The sequence below is a fragment of the Sciurus vulgaris genome, assembly GCF_902686455.1.
Source record: "Sciurus vulgaris genome assembly, chromosome: 6".
Lineage (NCBI taxonomy): Eukaryota > Metazoa > Chordata > Mammalia > Rodentia > Sciuridae > Sciurus > Sciurus vulgaris.
The window spans coordinates 91,868,867-91,883,677 of NC_136466.1; the positions used below are offsets into that span (position 1 = coordinate 91,868,867).

At 35.5% G+C, this 14,811-nt stretch overlaps 1 protein-coding gene across 1 annotated transcript in view; it reads left to right on the forward strand.

Moving 5' to 3' along the window:
* The window catches only part of MCTP1 (multiple C2 and transmembrane domain containing 1), a 564,948-nt gene that overhangs the window by 496,968 nt on the left and 53,169 nt on the right, over window positions 1-14,811 (forward strand).

Below are 14,811 nucleotides of genomic sequence, written 5' to 3' on the forward strand. Positions count from 1 at the left end.
GCTTTCCACATATATCATTGAGTTGCTTGAGTATGAATGAAGAACTAAAACTTGATTTAGAATTGGGAAGAGGGCTTATTTTCTAACTGAATATTTAACTATATCCTACTCATGTTTCTTAAAAGCTATGGATCATCCCACTGTATTGACGTGGCAAGGGTGTGCTATCTGGGGAATCTATGACCACCCTACCACACCAATGATTAGCACCTATACTTGCTGATAAAAAATATATGCACACCCACTTCTGTGGTCTCTATAATTTTGTCCAATGGAAAGAATGGAAATCATCTGTCAATCATATTGCTATGCCTAAGAACGCTGGAGAACTTATGGGTTTTGCATGTTTGCCTAAAACTTTTGATGCCCACTTTCTAGATCTGAAAAGTTCCTTGTCACTCATAATTCCTACAAATAAGATAAAGCTTATGAACTTTTAATAGAAAATTCTGTTCTTTCTTGTTCTTTGAATTTAATTGCATTAAAAATTTTAATACAAATTTCACAAAATGATTTTCCTATGTGTGTTCCAAGTAACTTTTAACACTAAGACAACCAGCTTACTTAAATAATAAAGTAGATGAGAATAAATTTGTCATATTTAGAATAGATAAAATTATAATTATAAAAACTTTAAACAATATTTATAAAATTTTTGATACATAAATACTATTTTATAAACCAAACCTGGATGACTTGATGAATTTTTTAATGTTCTAGTCCATTCAGTCTTCTATAACAGAATGCCATAGAGTAGGTTGCTTAAGAACAGAAATTTATTTCTCACAGTTCTGGAGACTGGAAAGTTCAAGATTGAGAAGCCAATAGATACAGCATCTTGAGAAGTAACTTCCTGTCTCATGAATGACTGTCTTTTTGCTATGTCCTCATGTGGCAGAATGAGGAGGGGGACTCTCGGTGATGTCTTATAAGGACATTAATCCCATCAGTGAGGGTTTCACCTCCATGACCTAATAATTTTCTAAAGTCAGTTAAATTTCCTAAGGCAACAAGGAACTAAGGAAAAAAAGAAAGAAACTTCAGACAGATGAACATTTTATCCTGGCAGAAAAAAATAATAGCAATCAGCAGCACTAAACAATACTGCCAGTTGTCAAATCCTTTCTGTTTTGTAATAATATTGTCTTTTAATATTTCTTAGAAACCATGTTTCTTAAGCATGGCCACTCTCTCCTATACTAATGCAATGTTTGCCACTAAGGTGACTCTTTACAGGAATGACTCTACCTGTTATTAGTGACTTTGTGTTCTTAGCTGAATTGTACCAATCATCTTTTTGAAGTTAAAAGAATAAATAAATAAATTCCTGTTAGCTAAAGAAAAGTATTTCAATACTTCTCAGAAAGGAGGGAAAATAAGAATGCAAAAATTGGAAGGACAATTTTGACATTTAGATTAATAAAGTGAATAATAAATAACTAAATGTTAATTTATAATGCTGTCTTTGTTTCCCCCAGCTATGTGTTTGTCTGGAAAATGCTACTTCTATTTGTATTTCTGCATAGCAGCCGTTTGGCTCAGATAAAATATCTAATTCATAATACTGGTAAATGTGCCAAAAAGTCACACAAACCAGAAGGTTCAAAATAATTTCTATCAACTCTACACAGTGTGTTTGAGGAAGAGCAGATTGTTGTAACTTTAGTGCTTACAATCAGGAAGCATTCATAAACAGAGGCATTTAAACATTTGTGTTCATCTGACACATCAAAAATCAGGTAGGAAAAGTCAATATTTATTGTCATCTATTTTCCAGTACTTAATGATAATTATAGTAACAGCAATAATTAATAGTAATAAAATGGTAATAAGGAACATTTTTGGAACTTATTATAAATCAGACATTGGCTAAATGTTTTACATATTTGGGATTAATCTACCATATTAGACTCAAAACAATCTTAAATTGTTCCAAGTATACAGGGATTTCTTTAGCTCTACAAGAAATCATACTGAAAATATTTTTTGTTGTTGTCCTAGAATATAGACTCCAAGAAAAGAACTGGAACTAGAATCACCCCCTCTTGCAGTGGCAGTATTCCCAATGACTTCCTATTGAAGATTTTCTAATTTTCTTTTTTTTGGAGGGGGTACTGGGGTTTGAACTTGGGGGCACTCAAACACTGAGCTATATTCCCAGCCCTATTTTGTATTCTATTTAGAGATAGGGTCTCATGGAGTTGCTTAGTGCCTCACCGTTGCTGAGGCTGGCTTTGAACTTGAGATCCTCTTGCCTCAGTCTCCTGAGCAGCTGGGATTACAGGTGTGTGCCACCATGCCTGGCTAGGTTTCCTAATCTTTTAATACTGGTACTTGATTTTATATTGATTAAGTTCCCCTGCCATTTTTGTGTTGTGTATGTGTGTTTCTCTGGCTAGAGTTGCTAACATTTAATTGTGAACCAGAACTCAGTGTTTGATTTTTTTAAACAAATAGAGGCTACCAAATGGTGATATACCTATTTCACATTTCCTTCCGAAACATCTGGGAGTGGGGTATTAGTAGGGAAGATGGGTGTCACAGGATGAGAGGAGTGTGAGTTACGTTTGCCACGAGGACTTTTATGAGCTATGCTCTTTATAAGGCATGACTTTAAAATTTGGTTTGCTTCACCACCTGTATATTGCCTTCTCTGTCACCAACTCTTTCTAGATGCACAGAAAACAATTTATCCTTTGATGCCAGAATCTCCTGCATAAATAAGACTGGAGTAAAAGTTCCACTCAGTACATGTAAGTTGAGTGATATTTATTTGAAGAACCAGGGCAAGGATAACATGCTTTACTAAACCTAGAACAGCTTATAGTGGGTCCATGGTATCCCTTTTCCCATTTGTTATGATCAGCAGTGTGTGAATGGTTCCAGAAGTCAATAAAGACCCTTCAGAATAGCAGCAAATAAATTCCCAGATAGGCAATATCATTCAGGTGGCAATAGCAATTTTCTGCTACCATGCCAGCAAAATGGAACAAAATTTAAATCATCAGTGATGTGGCCAAATTCTAGATTGTTAATCCAGTTATTTATCAAAGAACTGTTTTGGTTCTTAGAAATCAAGAGCCAGGCCAAGTATTGTGGTGCATGCCTGTAATTCCAGTGAGTCATGAGGCTGAAGCAGAAGGATCCCTAGCTCAAGGCCAGCTTGGACAACTTAGTGAGACCCTGTCTCAAAATAAAAACAAAAAGGATTGGGAATGTAGCCCAAAGTTAGAGTAACCCTGGGTTCAATCCCTAGTACTGAAAAAAAAAAAAAAAATCCAGCAGTAAAAAGCAAGAACTGGTGAGGAGGGAAAAAAGCATATTTTCTTGTGCTTTTGTGACAACTGCTAGGTTTTGCTCCTGGCACAGGCTGAATCATCATTCTGCTGAGGCAGGGCAGGGCCTGGAGAGGCAGGTAGTCTTCATCCATAAGAAGGGACTTCTTTTTCAATTGAGGAGCAATCACTTGCTATTGAATAAGACATTGATTTAGAGTTTTCAATGATACAATAAGCTTTATAAAAGAGAGTTAAATAAAAGACTAGATAGGAAAGATAGATAAAACTCTTAATATTATTAAGGCAGTGGAAGGGCCTGAAATGCAAAATCAATAGCAAATATGGCAGTGTAGTACTTATATAAATCACCCTACAGGGCCTGGGAACAGCCCTGAGAGGGAAAATAGTATTCCCCAATGAACAGCTTCACACCTGCGGTCTCCAGCAGCCTTTGTCCTGCTCATTTTTGGCTACTGATTTTGCCTCCTGTATCACTGAGAAAAACAGAAGCAATTAGAACTCACAGGTCGTTGCATCTTCCTAACACCAAAGCTGGGACCTCCTTGATCTTCACCACTCTTTTCCCTTTCCTTTGGTCACTGGGGAAGAGGTATCCCTGCCTCTTCCTCTTTCTCATTCCTTCGCAAACGGCAGCTGAAGTTAGTCCTCATTTTCTGTAACATCCATTCTCCTCTGTACTGCTGGGTCATTCAAAAACAAGTAAATATACTCTAGGATAACTCTTTGCAAATTTTAATGTGCATATGAATCACCTAGGAATTTTATTAAGCTACAAATTCTAATTAGAGTTATAAGGCTCTAGTATTTATCTTTAAAAAGCCTCTTGATTTCACACACATGTACTCCAGCTCTCTCCTCATGTTTTAGCAACCTTTCACAGCAAAATTTTTTGATGGGTGTCTTCTGTGAGTGTGTCCACTTTGCAATTACACTCTGCTAAATCCATCCAAAGCTTCCATCCCCTCCACTGAGCTGAAATTGCTCCTTAAGGTCACATAATACATTTGCCAAATCCATTGGCATTTTTATGTTGTCTTTATTAAACTCTTAGTTTGGGAGGTTATCCTTTCCTCCTTGAAATACTTTCTTTTGGGCTGGGGTTGTAGCTTAGTGGTAAAAGCACTTGCCTTGCATGTGTGAGGCCCTGGGTTTGATCCTCAGCACCACATGAAAATAAAATAAAGATATGTGCCCATCTACAACTTTAAAAAATCCTTTCTTTTGACTTCCATAGTGCCTTCTAATTTTCCTCCTACTTCAGTCTTCTCCTCTGCTAGTTCCTACCTATCTGCTCAATAGTTAAGTTTTGCTGGGCCCCAGGGCTGTTTTGGCACTCTCTGTCCATATTCCTTACCTGAGTGACTCCTATTTCAACATTAAGGACCTTCTGAATACCAAGGACTTTCAAATCTGTATCTCCTACCTGACTCATACATCCTTCAACCTAATGCTATCACCTCCTGGGTATCCAACAGGCACCTCACACTTTTTCTTTGCCCAAATAGCAACTCTTCATCCACCTTTTCTCAAGCTTGCTCTTTTTCTCTTCATCCTCAAATCAGTAAAAGAAGATTAGAAAGAGGGAAGAAGGAGAAAAACCAGGACAATTCCCCTAGGTCCCTGTTATTTCTCTTGGTCTCTGGGGGCATTTTCTAGTATTGTCTAAGTGGCTGAGTCTGTGATTCACCTCCCCAAAAGAGAGATCCCTCCATAGTCTTAAATATTGCTAAGCCCTCCATGGCTTGGCTTCTGTCACATGGTCAGGCCATGTGGTCTAGTATCTAGACTCCAGTAGCATAATCTCCTTCTGACAATGGCTTCCTACATTGCCAAAGTCTGCCACACTCTATTTGATTCTCAATTTTTTCCATCATCCATATAACCACTTCTCTGCATTAAATCTCATTTGAAAGATTTAGAAGAGTTATTGCTTTCCTGACCAAAACACCTACTTTTCAACTACAGAGTTCATCCTTGGAGCAGCCCTCCCTGACCACTGGGTCCCTCTCCAGAACATGTTTCTTTGTTCAGCGGCTCACTGCACTTTTTACTTTCTACTGTTTTTCTTGTTGTTTATTTATGTGTTTGTTTGGTGCTGTCTTGCATATCACTGTTTCCTGGAGCCTACCATTCCCAGAGCCTATAATAGTGTCTGATATTTAATTGATATTCTTTTATTCAATAAATATTTATTAAGAGGTTTAGCTAAACAGAATATTGCTCAAATGGGTAGAGGATGTAAATAAAATGAATTATCTGATAAGCAGGATTCTCAATATAAATTTTAGAAAAATGGGAAAAGAATTCAAAACAGGAAAATACTACCTTTTGGGAAGAAAGACAATTGGTGGAAGGAAACAAATGTGTGTGTGTGTGTGTGTGTGTGTGTGTGTGTGTGTTTTGTGTGTGTGGTCTGGGATTGAACCCAGGACCTTGCAACATGATAGGCAAGTGCTCTACCACTGAGTTACATCCTCAACGCTTTTTAATTTTTTGAGACAAGGTTTCACTAAGTTGTCTAGACTGACCTTGAACTTGCAATCCTCCTGCCTCAGCCTCCCGATAGTCAGGATTATAGGTAGGTGTGCATGACCATTCCTGGTGAATATCCATGAATGCATCAGTTGCACACAATTTGTCAGTACTACTAGACATTGTCTCTATCTTACTAATGGGGAGACTGAGTATCTGAAAGGTTAAGTAATCTATACATGGTCATATACTTTGTAAAACACATCAGGATTTAGGTTCACATCATCCATATAGCTGATTAGGAACGTACATTATACCTTCAATTCATGTCCATTCTACTTTTATTTTACATACAGGAATTTTAAATGCAGATAAGTAAACTATCATTTCTAAAGGACTTATTTTATCCTATTAACGTAATAGCTAGCCACAGTGTGAAACTTTGAAACTCTTTCGAGTTGATAACCATCTTTATCTTGCCCTTTTCCACTCTACTGCTGACCAACCCCCAAATTCACTGACAGACCATCATGCATATAAGTTCTCAACAATGCTATAATTATAAAGAGAGGGCCTTTGGTGTTTTCTTCTATGTTGACCTCAGAATGAGCCTGATTTAGTGATTTAGTCTGCAGTAAGGAAAGAGTCAAGAGGATAGGCCTGCTCTATATATCAGTAGTATCCTGTAGAGCACAAAGTTGTTATTCAGGTTTTTGCTACACATGGCATCAATACAGAAAGATGGCCTACTTCCCTCCAGATTTGCTAAGTCCCTTATTACTGACATTACCTTTGTTTTGTTGCATTTCGCTGAAGAACCCTTAAGGAGGACAATCGAGTTCTCAGTCCTGTTCTTGATTTTCTACATTATGCTAAAGTCTGAAAATGGTAGGTGATGTTATTATTATTGTTATGCCTTTTATAGGAAAACTGAGGGTGAAAAGCCCAAAATGGTGGAGCAAATTTTTTCCTAATGTTCATTTCCCTTGTTTGGTGGATTCAAGTCGGGCCATTAACACAACTTCAACATTGCTTTTTTCCCTGATTTGTTCTTAAGACTTCTCCCTATCCACAAACGTCATGTTCTGAGAACACTGAAAACTTACAACAGGCAAACAAATCATGGAAATTAAATAGCAATAAAACTGTTGTTGGCTTCATATAAAAATATTATCCAGTATTTAAATGGCGATTATTTCCAGAAACTTGGCAATTGCAACCATACAAATGATGAAATTGATTCCAGTCACAGTCCATCTTTGTTTGGAAAGGAAATACCAGTAGTGTTTGAAAAATGGATTATTAAAGACCTTGGTTTGCTGAAGGTGGCTCATATGTTCTATTTGCTAACACAGCATCTTGTTGGGGAAAAAAATAAGCGCAGCTTTTCCCTATCCCATATTATTTTCACTACAGATCTTTAGAGCAGGAAATAAAAACAGCTAATGGTTCACGGGGCATGTGGAATTAGTTTAAACAAAGCCAAACCCTAGTCCTGCTGACCGCCTCCTCTTTCCTGTGCTGTTTTGTCTATGCTGGCCTTAGAATATGTCAACAAATCTCTTTTAAGCTCAGATGGGAGAAAGGATGGTGATTCTCTCTCTTTCTATAATTTATAACATATGTGCCTTTTTAGAAAGGTACAAGTTTGTCTTGTAAAATATTTGTAAAGAAAAATAGCCTCTGGATTTCACAAAGTAATTCTTACTTGGTTTTGGAGATATCACAAAGAACATTGTTTTTATAATACTAATATGATTCCTTTCTCGCACAATTTGATTATAATTCAAGATTAGTTTTTGGGAAGAGCCAAGTTTAAATATCTAAAACAATGTAGTAAAAAAATATCATGTGTGACTTGATGGCTTTTTGACAGTAACCTAAAAGAAGCCCCTTTCACTCATGAGACATGGATTACAATGCTGAGAACTCTTTTCAATTAATTATGACATCTTTGCTTTCCAAGCTTCAGTTCCCTTATCTGTAAAATGGGGGAATCACCTGCCCCTGCCATCTTAAATAGAAAGATAAAAGTGTTTTATGAAGCATGGAGTCCTAAAAAGGTAAATGATTATTTTTACATGAAATCTAAGAAAAACTTTGAATGTCTCACACCTTGTGTTTATGTCCCTTTATTATATATTAGAAGGATTCTTTTTTTGATTAAAAACTGCACTAATGGTGAAGGGGAGTGGTTCAGTGGTACTGACTGCTTAGCATGTGTGAGACCCTGGGTTTGATCACCAGCACCACAAAAACAAAAACTGCGCTAGAAAGTAGATTGCCTATAGAGCTTGTATTGTTTAAGATTAAATATTTTACCCTGGTTCAGTCATGAGGCTTGTTGAGGAACAAAACACTAATTCTAATGGAATGTTTTGCTTGCGTAAGCACTGACAGATAAAAATCACATGATATATATGATAATGGCATGTGCCTTGCATGAGTATGACAAGTGGTACGAAGAGGACATACTACTTTTAGTGGGTAAGGACTATTGTAAACAGATAGCCTTTCTACTCAGATGCCAGTTTTCAAATCTCATCTCAGGTAAAAACATAAACATATAAAATATAGCTGCAAGTACCAAAGGAGAATGTGAGCACAAATTATGATAGACATGTGGGACTTAAGACAATAGGCCTTCAGTTTCCTCAAGCAGGAAATAGAATAACTCAGGTCACCTTGGGTGACTGTTGTAAGGATAGTATAAGAAGATACATATGACAACATATAAACATAAAATAATAATCCAGAGTTATAAATAAGGGAGAAAATTACCTTATTAAGGTTTAATAAAAATTAACATTTAAAGGTTATAGTATTTCCTGAAAATTGTTAATAATATTAATGACTAGTTTTGGAATATTTATGTTCCACGTTTGTGGCAAATGCTTTAGATAATTTTCTAACCATTTTTTCCCCCATTTTACAGATGAAGAAGTCAAATAAATTGCTCAAAACCATGTAGCTAAGGAAATGTGAGAGGCAGTATTTGAACCATTCAGCAATAGAGCCAGTTATTCAGAAATTTAATCATCTTCTAAATAAGATTATGCTCATCTAGAATTATAGAATACCTACAGTCTTCTCTACCCTCTCATATATCCTCCCAGCTCTGTATCTGAACTTAAACCATATTAAACACACATTTGAAAATGAAACCCTTTCAAAGAGGCTTTTAAAAACAAACATAGGCATTCACAATTCTTTCATTAGAAGTTGGAATAAAGAAAACATAGCCCAGCATTTGTTATTAGGATTCAGAAACAATTTCCACGTTTCTATGACTGCACCTATAAGAAACAGCAGGATAATTTGCACCTACCAGCAAAGTCTTGAAATCTTTCAAATGACTCTGAGAGACAGAGGTTATTCCAAAGCCCTTGCTATTTATCAGGTAAAAGGGCAAATCTAACCTGAAGGGATTTCAGGACCCACCTTACTTAATCTTTTCTCTCTCTCTCTTTTTTTTTTTTTTTTTTTCCAAATAAGGTCTAAGGACAGGCAATGACTTGTCGCTGGCCACTGTAATCTTATGCTTTCCACAAGATTCTTATCCCACAATTCTTAATCCCAGCACTTCTAGATGACAGTAGCTTTTGTTATTCATGTTTCTCTTTGGTTACTTGGGAACAGCAGCCTCAGAGCTTCTGTGTGGCTTTTATCAAGGTTAGTCCAGAGCCAAGTCTCTTGGTCTTTTCACCTGGAGTTTATCAGAAAGCAGAGCTTCTCCTGGGACAAAAGCCTAGACAGATCATCTGCAAGGCCCCTTTCTAGAAGGTGCACTTCCTGCCTGCTGATAAGGAGACTGAGTCAAAGATTTTGAGAATGATGTATAGTTCCCATCTAAGAGTGTCAGATACTCGCAGGACAGTTAGAAGTTTTCTTAAATCATTAGGCCTAGGGAATATCTGCACCTTCCTTAGGTCCTAACATGATGAGGGGGCCTAAATACTTGCTTCAGGGAACTTTCCCCAGACAACAGATGTATTTACACCTCTGTGCAGGCCTTCTGTAAGGTTTATTGATTTATTAGAAAAAAATAAGTATTTTACATACATTCTTTTACAGGTAATAATTTTTGTTTAACATGGTTAGGAAGTATTTGTTTTATTTAAAGATATGTCATTTTTGTTTCTGATCCAAGATATCTAATCTTCCCTGCTCAAATTCACCCCTACCTCTCCCAGAATCTTCATTATCCTGTCTGAGTGTGTCTTCTCCAAATTTTCATTCTTTCCCTTTCTCTTTGACCTGTTTCTCCTCTTTTGTCCTATCTTCTCTTTCTTCCTTTTGTTCTATTTTCTTTTTCTCTATTCTTTTGCTGTCTAGTTCTCATCATAACACTCAGAGCGTCAGCTGGATTTAAAAATGACTACTTTTGGCAGGGCATGGTGGCACATGCCTACAATCTCAGTGACTTGGAAGGCTTGAGGCAGGAGGATCTCAAGTTTGAGGTCAGCCTCAGCAACTTAGCGAGAAACTCCACAAATTGACTCTGTCTCAAAAAAAAAAAAAAAAAAAAAAGAACTGGGAATGTAGCCCCTGGATTTCATCCTCAGTACCAAAAAAAAAAAAAAAAAAAAAAAAAAGACTTTTAAAACCTGTCTAGTACAGGTGATATTTCTTCCTAAATTCTTGCAACTTTACAATCATTTTTAAAGTTAAATGTAAATGTATAACAATTCTATTACAAATGGCATTGCAGAAAATAAGCACTGAAAAACATAAAGCTACTTTGCAAGGGAGTTAGGAAAAAAAAACTAAGATCAGGCAAATATTTATTCTGGAAGGAAAACAACAACAAAAAGGCGGGGGGAGGAGAAGAGATCTTCTCTATGTAACATAAAGAATCTACCATCACTGTCTAAAATGGAATCTGGTGGGCAACAGTGGGTCATCTAGAACAAAATTCTGGCAGGTCAACAGTGGGTCATCTAGAGCAAAACTAAATATGTAATTAAAGACTTTATAATTGGAAATTTCCTCTAGTGTTTCCAAATTTTGTTTTTAGTATAAGCCAAAATGAATAAAAATAAGTGCAATTCTTTTTTAAAAACTTAAGGAATATATCCACAATTGTATTACTACTACTATAGTTTATTTGTACTAGGAATTATTCTAGAAGCTTTATATATAGCATTTTATTTAATTTAGTTCTCCTATAACCCTGAAATATAGATGTTTTTGAAAATTCTTTTAAGAAAAAAATGCACTGTCTTGTTAAATGGTGTCCATCTAGCCTCTATCTTTCAGAATCCAGTATCTCAATGGAAGATTCCTACTTTTTTAAGGATAGTATGGGGAGAAGAGCCAAGGCACCAAGTAAACTGGATAAGATTTGCTATAGTAAGAATTGAGTAAGACACTTAGATAAGATTTAGTAGCCAAGGGGCTCAGAGTTGCCAAGCTGCTCTCTGTGAGAATTTCAGTATTCTAGATGTTGGGCTGAAATGCAGTTTCTTATATCTGAAAAGAAGGAATATTGGCACAGAGAAAACATTTGATCACTTCTTCATGTACCTTTATCTAATCTATGTGTGGTATTTAATGTATTTTTTCCATAGGTCAGATGTATAGAACTGAGTGGCATTTTACTGATAAACTAGAAAAAGTGGTGGACCAAAGCTATCTTTAGCATAGAAAATAAATAATAGGAAACAAACATATTCCAAGCACAATTCTGGACTTCAAGCTTAGTGAAGTTATACTTGTCCACAGAAGAGCTTGTAGTCAGTGGTAAAACTAATTATGTCTCAGCAAATATCAACCTTAGGACCTTTTGCCAGAGGTTTATACAGCAAAACTTTAGGAAGAAGCAAAATTAATGATCAAGATTAGCTCTTTGGGGTAGCATTATCTCAAATCTGAATACATCCCCCAAGAAATAATGTGACCATATGCCTTGCTTTGTTGGCACAGTTCTATTTTATGTTCATTATCCTGATATAAAATTTAATAGCTCCTCCCTTTCACTGTAAAGACACTCTCTCAAGCCTGGATAGTGAAAAAAATTAATTTTATAATAGTAATATTTGGAATAAACATATTCTATGTAACCACTAACCAAGCAATACAGCCCAGGCATTCAACAGATTCACTTTCTATGATGTCAGCAGGTTGACAATGACCATTTGGCAGGGCCCCTAAATGCTTTAATGGCTGAGGCAGGATGCAGCTCAGCATGAAGAAACCAGTCCCAGAATGTACATCCCAGATGCCTATCACTTTGGCTTCTTGGTCCCATTTAGAACAGAATCAATGAAAGTGGGGAGGGGACATCTGTCATTTTGGCTTAGAAGTCAATGAACAGGATTTTCCAAATATGTAAGGGATTCCTATTAATTGCTTGGGTCTTTAGATTTTCCTAAAGATTTCAAAGCTAGAAAGTAGCTACTTCTTTGACAGAATCTAGCTTGACTTTCTGTGATATGTAATAGTACTAAGAGGCAAATATTAGAGAATCACTAATTCAAGTTTTGTAGTTATTGATATTTAATGGACTATTTAAAATCTAGTAAGTTTTTAAAAAATGTACAGAATTAAAATAGTTGTGCAATATAAATCTCACATGATCTTAGATTTATAGTTATAACTGTTTTATGGGTAATTTTTTTATATCTTCAAAAGTAATCTTACTAATGCATTTTTTAAAGAAACCAGTGTCACTACCAGGCCTTTGGATGATTAACTACCCTATGATATCTCTTTCGTCCAAGCTGGTTTATAAAGGAAGGCAAAAACAACAATAAAAGAAATGTACCAATTTATTCTCAACTAATAAAGTACTGAGCATGAGGGGGAAAAAAGTATGAAATAGTGGAATGTAACCCAGAGAAATTCCATTACCCATTGCAGTTTTTGGGTCATACACTGTATATAAAAAGTAATTACTTCATTGGTTAGAGATCACAGTAGAGGAATAGAGAATTTGATTAAAGAGATTTTAAAATACAATTTTTACCTTTAAGCATTTGCCAACATTCCAAAACATAGCCAACGTTACAGAGAGACCATCTTATTTTTGTCTTTTGGTGGCCAGACAAGGAGTGGCAGTGGCTGAGAGTTCAGGAGAAACAAAGAAAATTAGAGTGAGCTGATTTTTTAAAGAATTTTAAACAATAATCATACATCTAAGTATCTACTGAAAATAGTCTCTGGAGATACCTTACATTACATAACACATCCTACTAATGAAGTTTCCATATTACATACTTGTGCATCCTTTAAGTATCAAATCTGATAGTTTCTAACATGCTGTTCACTTTCCACCTTTGAATCTAGTTTCTGGATTTTAGCTGCATGATTGAGTCTTAAGGGTAGATGATGCTATCTGAAAAGTTTCTGAACATTTTCAAATTCTTTCTTCTTCTTTATCTTACTAGGATTCTAGGGAGGAAATGAAAACTTCCTGGATAAAATAGGATGGTCACATAGTATGTTATCGTCTGAAGAACAGACTGAAGTTGACCAGTTACAGTCCCAATCCAAGTCCCAATCCCAATCCCTGACCTCAGTTTCTTTCTGTAGAGTGGAGAAAAATATTTGTAGGATGGCTGAGAGGAATGATATGAGATATTTAAAATCAATTTATAGTGCTTAATGAGCACTGATTTATATTTCTTCCCCCAAATTACTTAACTTATAAAAATACAAAAACACATTAAAGTACTACAGTAAAACCATGCTCCATAATTTCTAATTAAACTATTTCTTCTATTTATCTTCCTTTAATAATATTGGAGAAAATCAGGAAAGTATTCTGATTATGAAGGTAAAAACCTTAATTTCAGACTTTGGATCATTACAGGAAGGTAGAAAGAGGATAAACTTCCATTATCTGAATATTTTTACACATTCCCTTCATTTTTCCCCTAATGGCCATTTAAAAAATAAGATTATATTGCCAGGTGTAGTGGCCGTGTCTATAATTTCAGAGGCTTGAGAGGCTGGAGGCAGGAGGATCACAGGTTCAAAGCCAGCTTCACCAACTTAGTGAAGCAGGCCCTAAGCAACTCAGCAAGACTCTGTCTCAAAAAATAAAAAGGGCTGGGGTTGTGGTTCAATGTTTAAGCACCCCTGGGTTCAATCTCCAGTACCAAAAAATAAAAATAAAAATAAAAATAAAAAGATTATATCACATTTGCTTCCTACTTCTTATTTCTATTATATCATAAGCATTGTTGTCATTAATACGTCAAATACTTTCTGATTTCATAATTAATACCAACCTTCTTTTTGGGATTACAAACAAAACCACAATGAAAAAAATTTCAGATGTTTATTGAACACATTGGAAATATTCCATCATTTGTCATCTTGTTTCAAATTTTTTCCTACTTGGACTTTAAAATTTTTGGTGGTGTTGCAGATTGAACCAGGAACTCATACATGCTAAGCATGCACTATACTACTGAGTTATACTAGCTCCAGCCTTCTAAATTTATGACTTGATATGATTTTATATAAATATTACTATCAAGTATTTCCTTGTCATCTTCTACTGCTTATGTTTAGAAAGTTCTTTCCTATTCCGAGGTGAGTAAATAATTTACCTATTTTTTTTTTTTTTATAATTTAGTTTTAGCTTTCAAAATTAACCTAGGACGTATTTGGAGCTATTTGAAATAAATACTGAGGTAGATAATGGGTCATCTCAAATATGTTAGAGACTCTATTTAAGGTAGGATTCAATATAATTTTTCTTCAAATAGTTAAATAATTGCTTAGTAACATAACATTTCCCTCTTTATGATGGTGCCTCATTATTATACCAATCTCTGAGTGCCCATATCTCAACTTTAATTACTTAGGTAAGTGGTCCACCAAATGCCTTCTTATTCTCTTTATAAATTTCTTGGCTGTACCCATTTATTCTTCCCAACAAATTTTAGAAACATTCATCAGATTCTCTCCAAACATTAGGATTTGCTTGAAATTGCATTCAAACTGGAAAAAAATTATATTTCTTACCTAAGTTTGAACTAAAGATCTTATTCTCAACAGATTTTTTCATTGTACAATCAGCATGTTTGAT